This window comes from Nomascus leucogenys, chromosome 15 (assembly GCF_006542625.1).
Source record: "Nomascus leucogenys isolate Asia chromosome 15, Asia_NLE_v1, whole genome shotgun sequence".
Lineage (NCBI taxonomy): Eukaryota > Metazoa > Chordata > Mammalia > Primates > Hylobatidae > Nomascus > Nomascus leucogenys.
In genome coordinates this window covers 52,882,569-52,903,606 of record NC_044395.1, presented here as the reverse complement: position 1 = coordinate 52,903,606, position 21,038 = coordinate 52,882,569, and the positions used below count along the sequence as shown (strand labels likewise).

General features: G+C 39.4%; 1 protein-coding gene across 21 annotated transcripts in view; it reads right to left on the bottom strand.

Moving 5' to 3' along the window:
* DLG2 (discs large MAGUK scaffold protein 2) overlaps window positions 1-21,038 on the bottom strand; it is a 2,190,999-nt gene that overhangs the window by 266,878 nt on the left and 1,903,083 nt on the right. The window lies entirely within an intron of this gene.

Below are 21,038 nucleotides of genomic sequence, written 5' to 3'. Positions count from 1 at the left end.
ACCCAGTATCTTTAACTGGTTAAAGCCTATTTCCTCTGTAGCTCATCTCTGTAGTTCACAAATATGTTTATAATAAAGGTCACCTACAATGGAGTATAAAGGGAATCTCTCTGAACATATCACACAAATTCTATAATCTGGATCCTGTAAACCTACTGATGAAAAAAACAGTGACAAAGAAACAAAATGGGACTTTATTAACCTAGGTTCTTGAATTGCAATGTTTAATGCCAAGCATTAATGGAATAGTACACATAAAAATTTCAACAAACGGCCAGGCTCGGTGGCTAATGCCTGTAATCCCAGCACTTTGGGAGGCCGAGGCAGGTGGATCACCTGAGGTTGGGAGTTAGAGATCAGCCTGACCAACATGGAGAACACCCGTCTCTACTAAAAATACATTAGCCAGGTGTGGTGGTGCATGTCTGTAATCCCAGCTACTCCGGAGGATGAGACAGGAGAATTGCTTGAACCTGGGAGGCGGAGGTTGCAGTGAGCCGCGATAGCGCCACTGCACTCCAGCCTGGGCAACAAGAGTGAAACTCCATCTCAAAAAAAAAAAAAAAAAAAATTCAACAAAAACAAAAGTTTTCTTTACATTTCAAATAATTGTTTTTCATGCCAATTATCTTGAGAAGCTTTGGTTTTTAGATGAGAGCTCTGAAAGATCATATAAATAACCCATAACAAGCTAACCTAATACTCATCATGACTGTTATTTACAGTAGTGAAAAATCAGAAACAACCTAAAAGTTTAATAATGGCAAATAGGCTAAGTCAATAGTGTCACATCCCTATAATGGAATCTTAGATCTCTTTTAAAATTTACTTTTACAAAAGAAAAAAAAGTATGGACATGAAGAAGTGCCCACAAAACATTGTTAAATGAAAAAGAAGGTATTAACTACCCTAACTACCATATATAATACAATTACAATTTTATAGGATGCAGAAAATAAATGGCAAGGACCTACAACAAAATCAATAGTTATTTTTTATCATTTTATTTTTTATAATTAAAAAAATCCCAACAAAATATCCTTTTAAGATATTTAACTTTATAAGTAAAAGCTTGGCAGGCTGTGGAAGTATAAAAAAGAATGCATCTGAAAACATGAAAAACTTTGTCTGCATGAAAAATGTTTGTAACATATTTTAGATGACATTGTTAAATGCTTATGCTGCAATGTAACTAAAATGAACCAGGGTAGTAAGTTGTACATATAATATAACCTCCCTTATGTATTTCATAAACAGAAATGGTACTAAAATGAGACAAAAACAGAAACCAGTGGTTGCCTCTGGATAGTAGAAATTATTGCTTAGTTCTTCAATTGTTTTTTTAAACATGCTTCTGTATTTTGCAGTTTCAACAATAAACATGTAATACCATTATAATTGAAGAATAGTTTTTGTTTTTTCTTTTTTTTTTTTTAAATATATAATTTGACCGGGCGAGGTGGCTCATACCTGTAATCTTAGCATTTTGGGAGGCTGAGGCGGGTGGATCACCTGAGGTCAGGAGTTTGAGACCAGCCTGGCCAACATGGTGAAACTGTGTCTCCACTAAAAAAAAAAAAAAAAAAAAAAAAAAAAAAAAAATTAGCAGGGCGTGGTGGCACAGGCCTGTTATTCCAGCTACTTGGGAGGCTGAGGCAGGAGAATCACTTGAACCCGGAAGGCAGAGGTGTCAGTGAGCCGAGATCACGCCACTGCACTCCAGCCTGGGTGACAGAGCGAGACTCCATCTCAAAAATAAAATAAAATAAAATAAAATAAAATAAAATAAAAAAATAAAGATATAATTCATCAGGAAAAAAACTGAATATAACCTTAAAGTCACTGAAATATTAAGTTATTCAGACTAAACTTCTGGGTATTACGCTTACTACCTGGGTGACAGAATCATTTGTATCCCAAATCTCAGCATAATGCAATACACCCATGTAACAAACTTGCACAAATATACCTCTTAAATCTAAAATAAAAGTTGAAATTATAAAAATAAAGGCGTTAATTTATTTAATTAAAAAATAAAGCATAGACATGAACAGGAATGTGATACACCTAACTTGTACTTGCCCTTTGTACTTTCTGAATGCAGGTAGGAATTAGCTGCAGCTCTGTTTCCTCTGCATATTTTCACTTATTAAAAGAGTTCTAAACTTCTCTTCTCCAGGCTAAATCTTCAATGTAAAAAAATTATCTTGGAATTAAGACATGTGATTGCTTAAAAATCAACTTATATGTTATTATCAAGTAAACTTTTATTCTCTGGAATTCTCAGAGAAAATAAGTATCTTTCTGAATATTTGAATTTTCCATATAGCTGAAGATTAAGACTTCAAATGAAGAGAGTTAAATTGATTACTTCTGTGGATTACTTTACTTTTTAAAACATCATTATTATATACTTGCCTCAACTCCAAAATAATATGCTAGATATAACAGGTTTTTAAACTGATGACTTGAAACTATCATTATGAAGATCTGTTATTGTGATAATAAAACATCAAGTAGTTCTTAATAAATAAACTTCTAACCCTTTAATTCAAATCTACTTTACTTTCCATGTTGCTAACATTTAAAAAACACAACATAAATCCAAGAATATAATCCTATATCAATTAAATAAAGTAGAAACATTAACAGTTTCTACTTAATTCCATTATTTTATTTTTTAAAGTATGCCATAAAAGATTTACAGATTCCCTAGCAATGAATTCTCTTTGTGAAAAAACCACATAGACTCAAAAGCATATGAAGGCTTATTTTGTATGGCTCTTGGAAAAGTAGATCTAATGCCTGGAAGGCAAAAGACAATAGATTTGCAGTCATTGCGAACACCAACAAAAGTTTCAACTTCACAATTAAACATTTTAAAACCAGGCTGGGCGTGGTGGCTCATGCCTGTAATCCCAGCACTTTGGGAGGCCAAGGCTGGTGGATCATAAGGTCAGGAGATTGAGACCATCCTGGCCAACATGGTGAAACCCCGTTTCTACTAAAAATACAAAAAATTAGCTGGATGTGGTGGCGGGTGCCTGTAGTCCCAGCTACTCGGGAGGCTGAGGCAGGAGAATTGCTTGAACCCAGGAGGCGGAGGTTGCAGTGAGCTGAGATCTCGCCACTGCACTCCAGCCTGGGTGACAGAGCAAGACTGTCTAAAAAACAAACAAACAAAAATTTTAAAACCAACAAAATTTTTACTTAAAAATTTATTTGACAATATTTATTAAGCTCCTATTCTATGTTGTTAGGTATTGTTCTAGGTGCCAGGGACTTGTGTTTAGTGCCTAGACATGGTACTGGAGACAGCACATTCCTTTCATAGGACATGTTAAGGCAGCGGCTGAATGACCACTTGGCAAAGACATTATAGGGGGAATCCAAATATGCAATAACCCCCAACTCCTATGATTCTCATCCTCTCCAACTGCGCTTCCATAATCCCCAGGAAAGCAGAGCTTGAATCAAAGGTTTGCAGTAATATATTCAGAGGCTCACAAGTGATAGTTCGTTTTGAGCAGTGATCCTGGGAAGAGGAATGAGGAAGCAGGGAGACTTTCCCACCAGGACCTTCTGAGGAGCATACACAATGCAATTCAGAACTATATATCCAGGGGGTGGAGGAGAGCCTCTACCCACCAGTTCCCGTCCTCTCCAATTGTCGAGAGTTGCCACATGCGATGCCAACTCCCTTGCACGTCCAGTTTTCTGCATGCCAGAGTGGCGAGTGGGCTCTCGGGTAGAAAGCAGAGATAGGTGTGGCAGCTAAGGCAAGGTGGTGTCAGTTACACCTGTATGAAGCTGGTTGCTACAGCAATGCCTCAAGCTAGTTTGGCAGAAAAAATGCAAGACTGAGTGCAAGAAGTGACAACACCTTTAAGATTCCTCTAACCCATATGAGGTCATGATAACAACAAAAGTAATTAACATTTATCATCAAGCAAGTATAGATACTTTCCATACATTTTATCAGTTAATTCTTAAAATCAACTCCATGAAGTAGGTCATACTTTTCTCTCTATTTATATATACTTTTCTCTCTATTTCAAATATGAGAAAATAGCTTTCTAGAACTAAGTGGTCTGCGTGAGGTCATCAATAAATGGAGAACAAAAGATGAGGCTGAAGGACTGGCTGCAGAGCCCTAAAACAACACTGACTCCCCCAGTGCCTATAAGCATCCAAACTTCTCCTATATAGGAAAACAGAATTAGGAATCAGTTGCCCTTAGGAGTTCCTGTTTCTGTATCTGTCTCTGATCAGAGTTTCCTGAAGGTAGAGATTGTGCCTTATTCCTGAATTATATCCAGTACCATGCAGTGCATGACATATAACAAGTGCACACTGTTTGGCCAGGCTCAGTGGCTTACGCCTATAATCCCAGCACTTTGGGAGGCTGAGGGGGACAGATCACCTGAGGTCAGGAGTTCAAGACCAGCCTGGGTAACATGGTGAAAACCCATCTCTACTAAAAATACAAAAAATTGTGGGGTGTTGTGGCGCACACCTGTACTCCCAGCTACTCAGCAGGCTGAGGCAAGAGAATCGTTTGAACCTGGGAGGCAAAGGTTGCAGTGAGCCGAGGTCGCGCCACTGCACTTCAGCCTGGGCAACAGAGTGAGACTCGGTCTCAACAACAACAGTAACAACAGCAATAACAAAAACACAAACAAACAAGTGCACAATGCTTTTGAGATTGGTTGTCTGTACCCCTCAGTGCATTCATGCTTCTTGAAAGCAGGAAGCCTGTCTTAATCATCTTTATATCCCAGCACCCAGCACACATAGTTCAATGTTTGCTTGCCCTAACAGAATAAAATTTTCCAGAAGGCAGAATGCATAGGGTTAAAAATGTGCAGTTTCTGTCATATGGGCCTGAGTTAGAGTCCCACCTTTGATACTTCGACTAGTTATATGATCTTGAGCAAACTATGTAATAGTCTTTTAAATCCAGAGCTTCCTCATTTGCAAAAAAAAGCATGATACTAATTGTATTCCATCATAAGGTTGTGGTGATGATTACATGAAATTTATGTAAAAGCTCTTATCATTAATACTTGGCACATGGCAATCTTGCAATAAATATTAGATATTATGATAATTGTTGGAAATTTATTCTGTGTTACATTTGAAGTTACATTTGAAGTTTCTAAACTAGATCCAAAACATTTAGAATGTTCACAGTGGCACAAATGGGAAAATCTCTAGAACCCAAAGTACCTAGGAAACAGATAGTACCTGTACACAGTGATGCTCAATAAATATTTGTTGAATGTTAGATAAAAAACAATGAGCCATGTTTGCTTTTGGCATGAATCACCAGCACAAATGTTGAAAATATAAAAATATAATATAGGTTGCTATTTAACACCTGACAGGAAGGAAGTATTAGTAGCCCAAGATCTGACTGTAAACAAAGAGAAACAGCTATATAACCTATGGGCATAGTGGGTATTCTCTTTGGATCATGACAGAAAGACTTGGTTTGCATTCCAGCTCTGCCACTTATTTACTAGTTGAGTGATCTTGGACAAATTATTTCCTGTGTAAATCTGTTTTTCATAATCTCTAGTATGAGGCTGCTGGTGCCCATTTCCCTGACTTTACTTGATGATTTATTAGGGGAACAAGCAGAGTCCCCTGTATATGGTATGTACTCAATCGCTGTTTGTTCTCTTTCCCTCTTAAAGGTAAGAGACAAGTGTGAGTCCTGGGGTAGCTGCCAATAATATTCATTCAGGCCCCCTTCTTAATCATGCAATTTATCAAGAAAGAATCTTTTTGAGAGGAAAAAAATAAAAGTCTCAAATCAGAATGCCTAGGACAAAATTTTACAGTGTGTGTGTGTGTATATATGTGTGTATATATGTACATATATACACACATATATACAAAGTTATATATATTATATATACATATATATTTTATATATACACATATATATATTATACATATATATATATATACACACACACATATATATAACTTTATTTTTTTCAACGAGATTGCTCATTAAGCAAGAAACCACATTGTAAAGTTCAGCTCCACCTTAGTTTGCTTTCTGGCCAACTAATCTGGGCAGACTTTTAAAATCACACTGGCTGGAAGGTGAATACAGTGTTTCATTACAATTGTTACATTTACCACCCTAGTGTTGATGATATTCTCTAGGCTGCCTGTGATGCTTAGTGGCTGAGCGGCAAGTCAGAAGTTTAATTTAGCTTTCTGAGCATCTGCAGGTTTTGTTTTCAACAAAGAATTTCAGGTTACATAACCGCCTTGGCTTGTTTCAGAAGGTGAACCTTGATTCTTCAAATTAACTGTTGATAAAGGTCTTCAGAAGCAGAACTTGGTGTATCTGGAAGTGATCTCCCCCAAGTCATTTGGGAAGTAACAATGGCACTTGACCTTCCTGGTTACTTAGCAAAAGAAGGCAGGAGAAAGAAGATTCTAAGCATAAGTAGGTGATCATTGAAAGGGCAGATAGAGCCTCTAAAAATCAGGTTAGGCCTTCTTTTCCCAACCCTTTCTAGCTTTACCCTCTTGCTGTCCACACTCCACTGGATAGGTCTGTTTCACTGTTGTGGGTGAGCATTTTGTGAAAGATTTTAGAAAAAGCAAAGGAGAAAATGTACATGAAAACAGGGTTCCTGGGATCATATGAAAACAAAGGAGAGAGGAATATAAGGTGGGTACACTGTCCTGAACTATTTCATTTAACGCATGTGAAATGTGGATGGAATGAAGTCCAGCCCAGCACCTAAGGTACTTTTTTTTGTAATTTATTTTTATTTTTTAATTTTGAGACTGTTATTCTGTTGCCCAGGCTGGAGTGCAGTGGCACCATCTTGGCTCACTGCAACCTCTGCCTCCTGGATTCAAGCAATTCTCCTGCCTCAGCCTCCCAAGTAGCTTGGACTACAGGTACCCGCCACCATGCCTGGCTAATTTTTCTATTTTTAGTAGAGACAGGGTTTCACTATGTTGGCCAGGTTGGTCTCGAACTTCTGATCTCAAGTGATCCATCCCCGCTCGGCCTCCCAAACGCAGGATTATAGGCATGAGCCACCTTGCCCGGCCAGATACTTTTCATCCTCTCAAGAGGACGACACAAGAAGCGGACAATTTCAGTATAAGATAGTGAGTGCTAAGATGGACAATTCTTAGGAACACAGAGCAGGGGTATCAGAAAGACAGAAGAGGATAATCAGAGACTAACAACAATATATAGTTCATATAACATGTTTCTATTTGCAGATGTGGATGGCATAACCAAAGCTTGAAACGGGTACAAGGACATTCATGTAGTTAGTAGGACATGAGAGACATTCAGGGTTTACTCTTGTAAATACAATTGAAATAAATTTTCTGACTCCAGGTCCTATGTATTTTTCTAGTAGTGACAAGAAGCTGAGGGCAGGTGGAATGGGGTCATATAAATATACTCCAGAATAAAAAAGGTAAATGTAATATTATAAAGTGTTATAGTAATATAAATATGTTAATAACAATCATTTGTTAATACTAATAAATGTAACCAATTTTCATGGAGCACTAACTGTATACAAGGACTGTATTAAACTCTTAACATGAGCTATCTCATTTATTCTCACAGCCCCTTTGACAAATGTAAAGCCTGATACTTGGTTAGGTGACACACCTAAGGTTCCACATAACCAGAGCCTGACTATAAAACCATAGCCTCAACAGTCATCAACTCCCTTATTGAACTGTGCATTCAAAGAATGCAATTCAAAATCAGATACACATTCCTTCTTGCCTTGTGCACACATAGAGAACTAGATAAAGAAGATGACAACTCAGCAAAGGCCAAAATGTCACCGATAAGCTGTTTAAAGCGACAATCACACGGGATAGGGTGTATAGATGCTATGACCACTCTGCTTAGTAGAGGCACTACACTGCTGAAGGTTAGTTAGACAGATAACTAGCTTCCCAGCACTTCCCCTCACTTGAATGCCTCTGTGGTATCATTTGCTACAAAAGGAGGTCTTCTCGGGTAATGGGATGACGTCCATCTGTGACTTGACGTCAATTGAGTCATTGGACTGTCGTCATATGGCAGGCACCTCAGTGCAGATCAAGTTCACCCTGTGGGAACCCTGCAAGTTTCCTGGTGAGTTTTATATTTATTCTGAAGTAACGCACTTGGCATCTCAGGCTGACTAATATCTACGTGTGACCAAGATAACTACCCAGCTAGCCAGCATTCACAGTTGTAAGAAAAGTTACAGGCAGAAAAACGTAACTGAACACTCAGATGAAGGCCACTGTGCAAGTATCATGTCTAGACTCCAGTCTAAGTGTGTGGGTGTTTCCATTGCCTGTCTTTTTTTTTTTTTTTTTTTTGAGACGGAGTCTCGCTCTGTCGCCCAGGCTGGAGTGCAGTGGCGCAATCTCGGCTCACTGCAAGCTCCGCCTCCCGGGTTCACGCCATTATCCTGCCTCAGCCTCGCGAGTAGCTGGGACTACAGGCGCCCGCCACCGCGCCCGGCTAATTTTTTTGTATTTTTAGTAGAGACGGGGTTTCACCGTGGTCTCGATCTCCTGACCTCGTGATCCGCCCGCCTCGGCCTCCCAAAGTGCTGGGATTACAAGCGTGAGCCACCGCGCCTGGCCGCCTGTCTTTTTATTATGGTTTACAGGGAGCCTTGCTAATCAAAGCATGCTCCATGGGCCAAAGCAGGAGTACCAGGTCACCTGAGAGCTTGCTATAATCATTTTAGACCTTGGGGAAGCATGTACATATTCTTTTTAAGAATTTATTTTTTACTAAGCCCAACATCAAATTATTAGAGAAATGCAAATCAGAACCACAATGAGATACTATCTCATGCAAGTCAGAATAGCTGTTATTAAAAAGTCAAAAAGGAAAAACAAACAAACAAACAAAAAACAGATCTTGGTGAGGTTGCAGGAAAAAAGCTGCATTTACACTGTTGGTGGGAGTGTAAGTAAGTCCAACCATTGTGGAAGACAGTGTAGTGATTCCTCAAATACCTAGAGGCAGAAACACCATTTGGCCCAGCAATCCTATTACTGGGTATATACCTAAAGGAATATAAGTCATTCTATTATAAAGATACATACACATGTATGTTCACTGCAGCACTATTCACAATAGTAAAGACATGGAATCAACCTAAATGCCCATCAATGATAGACTGGATAAAGAAAATGTGGTACATATACACAATGGAATACCATGTAGTCATAAAAAGGATCAAGATTGGCTGGGCGTGGTGGCTCACACCTGTAATCCTAGCACTTGGGAGGCCGAGGCAGGTGGATCACCTGAGATCAGGAGTTTGAGATCAGCCTGGCCAACATGGTGAAATTCCCTCTCTACTAAAAATACAAAAAATTAGCCCAGTGTGGTGTCGCGTGCCTGTAATCCCAGCTACTTGGGAGGCTGAGGTGGGAGAATTACTTGAACCTGTAGGGCAGAGGTTGCAGTGAGCTGAGGTCATGCCACTTCACTCCAGCCTGGGCAAGAGAACATAACTCTGTCTCAAAAAAAAAAGGATGAAGATTCTGTCCTTTGCAGGGACACGGATGGAGTTGGATGCCATTATCCTCAGCAAACTAACACAGGAACAGAAAACTGAACACTGAATGTTCTCACTTATAAGTGGGAGCTGAATGATGAGAATACATGGACACACAGTGGGAAGCAACACACACTGGGGGCTGTCAGTGGGGATAGGGGGACGGAGAGCATCAGGAAGAACAGCTAATGGATGCTAGGCTTAATACCTAGGTGATGGGATGATCTGTGCAGCAAATCACCATGGCACAAGTTTACCTATGTAATAAACCTGCACATCCTGCACATATACCCTGGAACTTAAAAAAAAGTTGAAGAAAAAAGAAAGAAAAGAAAAAAAACAATTTATTTTTTACTAAATATTTGTTTAATTGCAAACTGAGTTAATATATAAAAAGGAAAAGATAAATGAATACACTAGGCAGATTATCATACTAGTTACACAATGCTTTCACATGTTTTTCTCCTTTAATCTTTTAAAAACCCTTAAAATCTTATCTGTCTTCTTACTGATAAATAAATTGTCTGAAGAAGGTAAAAAGACTTCATCACTGGGGAAGAATTTGAACCTAGGCATTCCAGCTCTAGATTCCAAAATTTTCCCCATAAGTTACACTACCTCATTAAAGGAATTTAGAAGGCTGCTTTAATTTGGAGTAGTCAAAAAAGGAAAAACTTGAACTGAGATTTGAAGAATGGGTGAGGTTTGCATAAAAGAGAGATTTCCAGAGTAGAAGAACATCAAAAACACAAATACTTGGAGAATGGCAAGAGAAAGTATTTTTCAGGAGAAGGCTAAAGAAAATATTGAAATGTAGGGTTCATGTTCCTGCGTGAGCAGCAGGAGGGAAAAATAAAATGATGATGAAAACACGATCATGGAAGGCCTTGAAAGCTATAGGGCAGAGAGTTGGGCTACTTGGAAACTCAGGGAAAGAGTGACATAAAGAATATATTTTCAGAAGATAAATTATTCCAGTTTGGTTCATTAAGTTTTTATTGTAGATTTTAATATGCAACGGAAAATGTGCTTTTAAAATGAGAGATGAATAAATTCCAAAAAGTACTTTAGAAAACTCTCTTCACACTACTGCACTGTGGCAATTGCACCATCTGTAATTCTGCACCTGCTTCGTCAACTGCTGGCTGTATTTCAGGAGACCTGACTTCACTGTTTTCTGACTGAGGCATACAGCACTTGCCAGAGTACTTGAGAATGTGCAAGGATGAAGAGAGCATTGGCTAGGAACACAGATGTCTTTTCAGCAGAGAATTAGGTGGATGATTCATCTCTAGAGTAGCAGAAGTGTGAAGTAAGTGAAGTTGCTAGAGTGGGTCTGAAAATATACTATTGGGTCAATGTTGTGCAAGTGGGACATGTTTTTCTACCAAGGGTCACATACATAAAACAACTTGATTCCAAAGCAACTGTTTTTTTCTTAACAAAACAGAAACAGTTGGTTGCTGTTTAAGAATAGAAAATACAAATGTAACTAAAATAAACTTTAAAATGTCAGTTTAATATGATGTGAAGATTAAAAAAGAGAGAAAAGGAGTATTTCTAAAGGGGAAACAATTGAGGAAGAAGAGAGTAAAATGTAGGCAAATGCAGAGGAAATGGGGAGAAAAGATAAAGAAAAAGAGGAAAAGAAGGCATGGTGGGGAGACACTTAATTGAGGGTTATCAAGCTTTTTAATGTGCATTATCTACTTTAATAATGATCTGACTCCATATGGTAGATAGTATACCCATTTCATAGATAAGAAAACTGATACTATTAGAAATTAAGTAATCTGTCTAAGATCACACAGATAAATAGTAGAGCTGGAATTGAAACATTCAATTCATTTGAATCTCAGGATGTACTGAAGTGAATGTCAGTCAGAGAAGCCATACTAGGCTACTTAACCTCTCTAATATTAACATGTGCTTCCTCATCTGAAAGATGAGTAGCATTTCTAAAGCTGCTGGATACAGTAAGCTCCATAGTAACAGCTATCATTACAGGAGCCCTTTGAGAGGATCAGTTAACTCACTACTGATAACTATAATTTGTTTTATTATTATAATACTTTAAGTTCTGGGGTACATGTTCACAACATGCAGGTTTGTTACATAGGTATACATGTGCCACGTTGGTGGGAGTGTAAATTAGCTCAACCATTGTGGAAGACAGTGTGGCGATTCCTCAAGGATCTAGAACAAGAAATGCCATTTGAACCAGCAATCCCATTACTGGGTATATACCCAAAGGATTATAAATCATTCTACAATAAAGACACATGCACATGTATGTTTATTGCAGCACTGTTCACAATAGCAAAGTCTTGGGACTAACCCAAATCCAGTCAATGATAGACTGCATAAAGAAAATGTGGCACATATACACCATGGAATACTATGCAACCATTAAAAAGGATGAGTTCATGTCCTTTGCAAGGACATGGATGAAACTGATAACTACAATTTTAACTCCTTCCCTCTGGTCTCAAGTTTGAGGATCAAAAGCTCACAGGAATCATTTGTGTTCTGGGAAAGAATCCTCAAATCCACCAGGCACCAAACATTCCATATACTGAATCAAGAATATCTTCTCCATATATGTCCTACTAGATATTAAATATACATAGATTGCACTGTGAATAATTAATTTGTTTAATTTGATGTATCATTCTATCATTCACCATTATCAACAGAATCTAAAAGTACCACCATTCTGAAGTAGTTAAAAAGGGATTCCTTGCATTCAAAACCTGGGAACAACTATGAGTATAATCTTAGAGTTTTCCACACTGAAGAGGCAAGAGAACAGCTAGCTGAGGTCTATACCTGCCATCTCCAACTTTGAGGCAAATGATCCCCACCCTTGTCTTCTTAATGACTGTCCTTTGTTCATAGCAGACAGATGTGATTTTTTTCTAATGGCAAAATTGATCTTGTCCCTTTCCTGCTTAAAACCACTTAACTGGTTACTACCTTCAGACTAGAAATCAAACTCCAACTGGGCATAATGATTGTTCCATGATCCTTCTCCGATCTGGGTCCTCCCTAACAATCCAGGCCCGACCAGATACTCATCTAAGCTCCTGCCTATTGAACTACTTTCACTTCCTAGGACAAGCTGAGAGCTCCCTCTTGCTGTCCTACTTTTCTACTTACTGTTGCTTCTCCTTTCCACTCTTCAGGGTTGACTTCTCAATATTTCACATCTCAGCTTTGACATTTCTTCTTCCAGGAGGCCTTTTCTGATCATCTCATTAGGCTGAGTTAAACATTCCTCACCAAGGAGCCTATAAGACCCCCATAGTATTGATTACATTGATTATATTGCATTTTGATTGCCCCCAAACTGGATTCTAAGCTCTATGAGGATGGAGATCATGTTTGATTTGTCCTCCAATGTCTACCATGCCTGGCACATAACATAGCAGGTTCTCAATAAAGATCTGCTTAGTACATTTAAAACTCCATGAGCATCCTATCTCCAAAGGTCAGGGAAGCACTTGTTTTTTTTGTTTAGTTTTCTTCTTTATGGTTTATTTTGATTTTCTGCAGAAGAAAACCACACATCAATAAATCTATTTCCTACTTAAAACCATTAAGTTACAGCTTCAAGCACAGAGACTAGAGAATGGGAGGGAGCCAGCAGCCCTGGCAGCCAGTCCTGGGGTTCTTGGCCAGGTGTCTTACCCTCAGGCCCTGGCTTTTCCTACTTAACCAGTGGAATTAATATCAGTTGCTTGTTTTTCATTTCTACAAGAACTTCAGGGTCCCTCAGTAAGTTTTATAGAACTAGTGATAAAAATTGATAGCTCAATGGTGTTGCTTTAGATGCACTGTGTTTTAACGTGGGGATTTATCTATGCTTGGGGATATACAAACTGTTTTAAATCCTCTCCAAATGCTCTTCAAAGTGTATCCCAAAAAAAGTATTAGGTCACTGTCACAGATTATACCCATTTTGCAGATAGAAACCAAAGATCGAGAGGTCAAGGGATGATTTCCTTTGGATCACATAATAGAATGTTTTGGAAAAGAGATTTTTTTGTTTTTTCTCGATTCTACTTCTTTCCTTTTGGCCCATCATACAGACTTTTCTCACGTAATCTTCAATGCTTTAATGTATTTGGTTTCTTATAAGTCTTTCTTTTACTAGACTTTAAGCTCCTTGCAGGCAGGGACTAGATCTTATTTTTCTTTCTGTTTTTAGCTTAGGACCTGGAATTGTGTAGGCATGCAAAAAATGTTACTGAAATGTTTGCCCAGCTCTTACAAATGCTCTACCAACCATGCTCTTAGCCTTACTGTCATGAAAGCATCCTGTCTTGTGATTTACTGAAATCTCAGCTTTAAAAGGAACTTAAATATTACCCTCCACCTCCCCACTCCTGATTGTAATAACATCATACTCTACTTAAACTTCTTCAGTAAATTGGAGCTCCTGTCTTTTCAGGAAAGTACAGTGTACCTCTCACTAACTAGGAAAAAGTCCTAGATTTTTCCTTTGAAGCTACAGAGAACATGATTTGCACATACTTAGCTCCCTAAAAAATGACCACCAATACAAATTAAAAAGCAACGCTATACAATTTTAAATTTAAATCTTAATTCATCTCATCTAGATGACTTAAATGTTTGCTTTTCACTTTAACAGCAGGGAACCCATTTAAAAATATTTTTCAAATAAATAAGGACTCCTAGATATTAATGGAGATGCAAATATGTCTGGAGATTAATGAATTACTGCCACATCCTAAAAGTGGCCACTAGAGAAAAGAGGAGTAGCTGAAGGTTTTGTACGGGCTTAGTCACACAGTCCAGTAGTAATAGTTGGGAAATGAGTAGAGAGGGGATAACAAAAATAAAAACAGTTCAATTAGTCTAGATGGAGAAAAACAGCCCATAGGCTAATTGATTATAGCTGTCATGACAGTTGATTATAGTGTCTGTCTGTAAAAACACAGGGGGAAAAAAGCACAGAAAAACTTATGGCCTGTTTGGCTGCCTACAAATAGATGATGCAATGCAAGCCAGCCCCTCTCTGGTAAGAAACAGAGTGAACCCAGTGACGTGGCAGTATGGTAGGAAGCACTGTCTGCTGACACAGAAAAAAAGGTGGCCTTGCAGACTGTGGTTTGAAATGCCTTAGGAGCCAGGTGCTAGGTTACCTTATTGTGTTTAAAGACAGAGCCTTTGGGAAGTATCTTTTCTGTGTGCAAAGGACTTACAAACGATGATACTCTTAGGGATACTGACCCAATAGTAAAGGAACAATCCCTGTTCAGGTCTATCTTTGGGAATAAAGATGGCTTTACCCTCAAACCTGCTCCGCACTCCCTCTGGGGGTCCATTATGCTCAGGGGGACAAAGACAAGTGCAGCACATGCTTTTGGGAGAACAGATTGATCATAAACAGTAAATTAATTTTAGTTTAAATTCTATAGGTGCACAAAGGAAAGGGAACTCTCTCTGCTGTGGGCAATTGGGAGTAGAGACGTCTTCTCAGAGCAGGTCTTAAAACGGCTTCTAAGGTCATTAAGAGTTTGTTAAGGCCAGGTGCAGTGGCTCATGCCTGTAATCCCAACTCTTTGGGAGGCCAAGGCAGCCGGATTACCTGAGGTCAGCAGTTCAAGACCAGCCTGGCCAAGATGGTGAAACCCTGTCTCTACTAAAAATACCAAAAATTAGCCTGGCATGATGGTCCAGCTACTCAGGAGGTTGAGGCAGGAGAATTGCTTGAACCTGGGAGGCGGAGCTTGCAGTGAGCTGAGATTGTGCCACTGCACTCTAGCGTGGGCCATAAGAGTGAAACTCCGCCTCAAAAAAAGAAAGAAAGAAAGAAAAAAAGAAATATCCCACGTTCTGGAAACAATCAGCAGCAGTTCTTGATGGCTGGAAGATCGAGGAAATGACAATGGGTTTCTTATTTTAGCGAGGTAAGTATACTGGCAGGGTGGAAAATGGACTGAAAGGCTGAGAGGGAGGTGAAGTTGGGGAGCCCAATTAGGCAGCTGTTATAAAAACTTAAGTCAAGATGAGTGGGATTACTCTCTAAGAAGACAATATTGAAGAAAATGTTGCCCTGGGGTAAAAAGAATAAGGAGCAACTGTGTTCTAATATACTGTAGGGCCAGCTTGCATCTCCTAGCCCAGTCCAGTCACCAGGCAAGTGAAGGTCACATTCTTGTCCAGACAACTGCAGCTGGAACTAGTTTTGATCTCAGACTCGGGCACCTAAAGGCACTAGAGCAGCAATTCTCAACCCTGCCCATTCTTCACCTGGGAAACATTTTTTAAATACAGGTGCCTCAACTCTACTTCAGACCTACTGAGTGAGAATCCTTGAGAGGAGATACAGTTTAAAAATACCCTGCACAGCCAGAACCGAGAGCCATGGCCCACACAGCAGTCAGGTCTAACAGTGACTCTTATTTGGTGTCTTTCTGGAAAAGTCTATAGGTGTATGCATATGGCAGTGGGGACACATTGTAATGGATGCAGTGTTAGAGGACTGAGAAGCCCATGAAGCAAGCTGCTTATTCCAGGGGAGACATCACTATTAGCAGAAATGGAAGGGGGGCCCTGCCACTATGTGACTTGAGTGTTTTGATCTTGAGAGCTTTGAACATATCTTTGAGCACACTCAAAGGAGATGTCTTAGTCCATCTGTGCCGTTATAAAAATAAAAACAATTCTGAGGCTGGGTGCTTTATAAAGAGATTATTTTGGCTCACAATCCTGCAGGCAGAAACATGGGACCAGCATCTGCTTCTGGTGAAGGCCTCAGGGTGCTTCCACTCCTGGCAAAAGGGGAAGGTTAGCAGGCATGTGCAGAAGTCAAACAGTGAGAAAGGAGGCAAGGTGGAAGTAGGTTCCAGGCCCTTTTTAGCAACGAGCTCTGAAGGAATTTACTCAGTGACCCCCAGGGAGGGCATTAATCTATTCATGAGGGGTCTGCCTCTGGGACCCAAACACCCCCATTAGGCCCTACCTCCAACAGTGGGAAAAAATTACAACAAGAAGTTTGGCGGGCAAAAATATCTAAACTATAGCAGGAGGTGTTCCAAAAGAATTTGGGGGACTGAATTTATAAAGAATATAATACAGGTTCCTAATCATCAATGACAGTCAATAAGGAGACAGGAGAAAACACCAGTCTTAGCCTTCGTTCCCAACAAACAGACTGGATAACTTCCATCAAGGTGAGTCCGTATATTACACGCTATCTCCACATCCAGAATTCTTGTATACTGTGAACAAGAAAATCTTAGTAAAAAGGATGACTTTCAGCCGGGCGCAGTGGCTCAAGCCTCTAATCCCAGCACTTTGGGAGGCCAAGGCGGACGGATCACCTGAGGTCAGGAGCTCAAGACCAGCCTGGTCAACATGGCAAAACCCCATCTCTACTAAAAATACAAAAAATTAGCTGAGCATGGTGGCTTGTGCCTGTAGTCCCAGCTACTTGGGAGGCTGAGACACAAGAATCGCTTGAACCCAGGAGGCGGAGTTGCAGTGAGCCAACATCACGCCACTGCACTCCAGCCTGGGTGACAGAGTGAGACTCCGTCTCAAAAAAAAAAGAATGACATTCACTTAAGTTATTTAAGTTATGCCTGAGAAGCTAAAACCATTTCTGTTTCTCAAGCTTTTCCACTACAAAAGGTACTCCAAGTGTATTGTGTTCTTTACCTTTTTCAAGATTCTCAAAAGCCCAGGGAAATAATAATTACAACCTACAGATGGAGGAATGAGGTTCTAAAAGCTTCATAGGCTCAGTAAAGACTATATAAAGTAACTTGGGAAAGCACACAGAGCTAAGAAGTGATGGATCCCTCCCTGAACCCATATCTGACAAAGCCAATGCTGGTAACCACCACAGTGTAAATACTTACATGTCTCCAGAATTCACAGTCCGTCTTGAATATAAGCACATTGAAATGAAAGAGTAAGTAAAGTTTAGGATTATCTTTGACTCCCTTCTTCAGCCCTCCCTGGATAGCCCTTGTGAAGGCAGCATTTGAGAGAACTTCTCTGCCACATGCTGATTCCTCTCACCACGGGAAGAAACCAACCTACCCTGGGAGCCTGAGAGCTCTTTGAGTATCTGTGGGTGAATCAACTAATCTGATTAATTGTTTTCAGAGGTGGGGAGCTGGGTACTGAGGAAGGGAAAATTTTGATGAGAAAGAATCTGGGCCTTTAGCACGTGAAACGTGAGGCTCAGAATTTAATGACTTGTTCAAAGTGAGATTTTAATAGACATGCTTTAACCAGCTATTTTGGACATCTTATACAGGCAAGAAGAGAAGGGGGATAGCAGTTGACTAAGCTGTAAGGACACTTGTAAGGACACTATAAGACTGCAAACCAAATCAGTGTGAATGTACAAGTTAATTAATTCATTTAAGAGACCCTTACTATTGAGTAACTACAGACATTTTTTATTTGCATGGTTCCAATATGCATGAATTTTCATTATCATGATTTAATTGAGTAGTTCCAGTCCCCCAACAACACAATTCAAACTTTAGCTACCACAATCTATTAAGTATGAGTGATTGCATAAGGCACAAACCTGCTACTAGCTCTTCAATTCACAAATTTCCACACAATAACACATGCGCATCATCATCAGTGACTCATGTCAATTCTTTCAAGGTCTGTCAGTGACTGGTCACTGAGCACCTGCTGTTCACTTCACAACACAGACAGTAAAGCATACTTGTTTTGCCTCCTTGTCTCCGGTGATAAATCCATATGACATTTTACAAAAATGGATAATTCAAAGAGGGAGTTTGTCAGCAATGAGGAAAGCACAACAAGAAAACAAAAAGTTATAATGCTGTAAGTGAAATTCAGATGCGACAACGAATTGTAGAAGATACAGCTGACTATGGGAATGTCTACCTCAACACTCATTGAGAAATTCCACATATGCAGCCAGAGGAACTTAGTGAAAGCAAACTTATGAACATAAATAAAGAAGGTGACTGGGATATAAAGGATGAAAATGTCCCAGATAATATGATATTGGTAAAAAATTTCACATTAAAGAACTCTTGTAGGTATTTCAAAACACAAAGTGCAAAGAATAAAAGGTTGCCAGATGATTAGAAAAAAGTGTGACAATTTGCCAAGGCATATAAAAAAACTTGCTCTGTATCACAAGTTACATGACTGACAAGAAGAAAAAGGCAAGTACTATTCAAACTACTCTTTTTTTTTTTACAAAGAAATAATTCAATTTTCACTGTTTCTAATATTTTAAAGAACAGCATACTAATAAAATATTATTTTACTATTTTTTATTTCCCTATATATCTAACAAAAAGATAATTTTTAACATTTTGACAAAAAATTGGAAAGTTTATGGGTCAATCATAGTTTTTCTCATTGATCATTATGGTTTCATTCTTATGGTCTCCCACTACCATGCAAAGTAAGAATTTTCCTGTTTTAAGTGCTAAGCATAAGAAGACATGGTCCCTACCCTCATGGTGGTCTTACAGCAACAATTAATTCTAAAAATCTGTGATTGTTCTATGTTTAATGAGGGTGCTAGCCTAGCTCAAGGCACTCATAAAGCCTGTAGAGGAGTTGTGGGAAGTAAATTTGGTAGGGGATATGGAGAAAGTAGCAAAGGAAGTACTGATGGGGGTGAGCACCAAGTCTGAGGAAAATGCAAATCTCCCCAGTCCAGCAAGTTTACCTCCTCACCTCCAGAGGCGGGGTGGGGAGTGACTCCGGGCTGGTTTTTAAACTGGCTGCCAACTGCTCAGCTGTTATGCCAGATACATATTAATTGCCAACAGAATGCAGAGACACAGGTTCAAGTTCCTTCTCAAAAGTAATACAGAAACTTGAAATGCTAACAAGTGCCACCCTCAGCCAACTTAGGTGAATAAACTTTCTTAAAATCGGTACAAAATGTTTGGATGCAAGTCTCTTAGTCCCCAAAGCCACAGAAATGCAAAGAAGCATCAGGGGCTGCGACAATATACGTTCTTAAGGAAATACAGTTATAGGAACATATGAAATGACACATCTGGCTTTATGAGCTGGCAATGATTTTTAAGTCCAGAATGCATATTATATTGCACTGTTTTTCCATCATAAAACATTTAAAATTTTTTATTTATGGCCCCTACCAAGGAAGATGTGTGGCTATGTTATATGTGTGTGGATGCAATTAGGAACAAAGCTACTAAGAGATAGAAGCTTCCTTAGGATTCATCTTGTCCAACTTCTCATTTAAAAAAAAATAAAACGGCCAGGGGTGGTGACTCACACCTGTAATCCCAGCACTTTGGGAGGCCAAGGAGGGCAGATCATTTGAGGTTAGAAGTTCGAGACCAGCCTGGCCAACATGGTGAAACCCCATCTCTACTAAAATACAAATATTAGATGGGCATGGGGGCGGGCACCTGTAATCCCAGCTACTTGGGAGGCTGAGGCAGAAGAATTGCTTGAACCCAGGAGGCGGAGGTTGCAGTGAGCTGACATCGCGCCACTGCACTCCAGCCTGGGCAACAGAGCGAAACTCTCTCAAAAAAATAAAAATAAATAAATAATTAAATTAAAAACAACAAAACAACAGATGAGGTGAATTTAGTCTAGCGAGGCCAACTGCCTAGCTCCATAGTCAGATTCCTGCATCATTATAACAACAGCTGACATTGAGTGAGTATTAGTTTGTGCTGGGTGCAATGCTGAGGGTTTTACATAAGAAGCATTATCTTGGGGGGGGGCAGAAATGGTAGCTTACGCCTGTAATTTCAGCACTTTGGGAGGCCAAGGCAGGTGGATCACCTGAGGTCAGGAGTTTGAGGCCAGCCTGGCCAGCATGGTGAAACCCTGTCTCTACCAAAAAATACAAAAATTAGCCAGGCATGGTGGCACATGCCTGTAGTCCCAGCTCCTCAGGAGGCTGAGGTGAGAGAATCACTTGAACCTGGGAGGCGGAGGTTACAGTGAGCCAAGATCGCGCCACTGCACTCCAGCCTGGGTGAAAGAGTGAGATCCCATCTCAAAAAAAAAAAAAAAAAATACATAAGTAAAAATAAGAAGGATGATCCTCATAAATTATAAAATAGTTACTACTACCATTATCATTTTACAGGCTTATGTTATTCAGCTAACCATGAGCAGCTGGGATTTGAATTCAGGCAGAGCAATCTGAGCTGACATTCTTAAGTATGAAGCTATGATTGTTAAAAATTACCCTTTCCAGTTACTTAACTATGTGGCCCAAAATAAGGTAACCATGCCCCCTGGAGGACGTTAGAGTCTAGCTTTCCATATACTACTACTAATCTTTAAACAACCACCAGAATGTAATACCCACTTTACTGATAAGAAAACTGAACGCGTAAAATAAAATGGTTTCCCAAGGTTGTACAGTTTACGATTGGTGAAAGCAGAATTCAACATTCAAGTCTGTCTGGTTCTTTGACACACGTA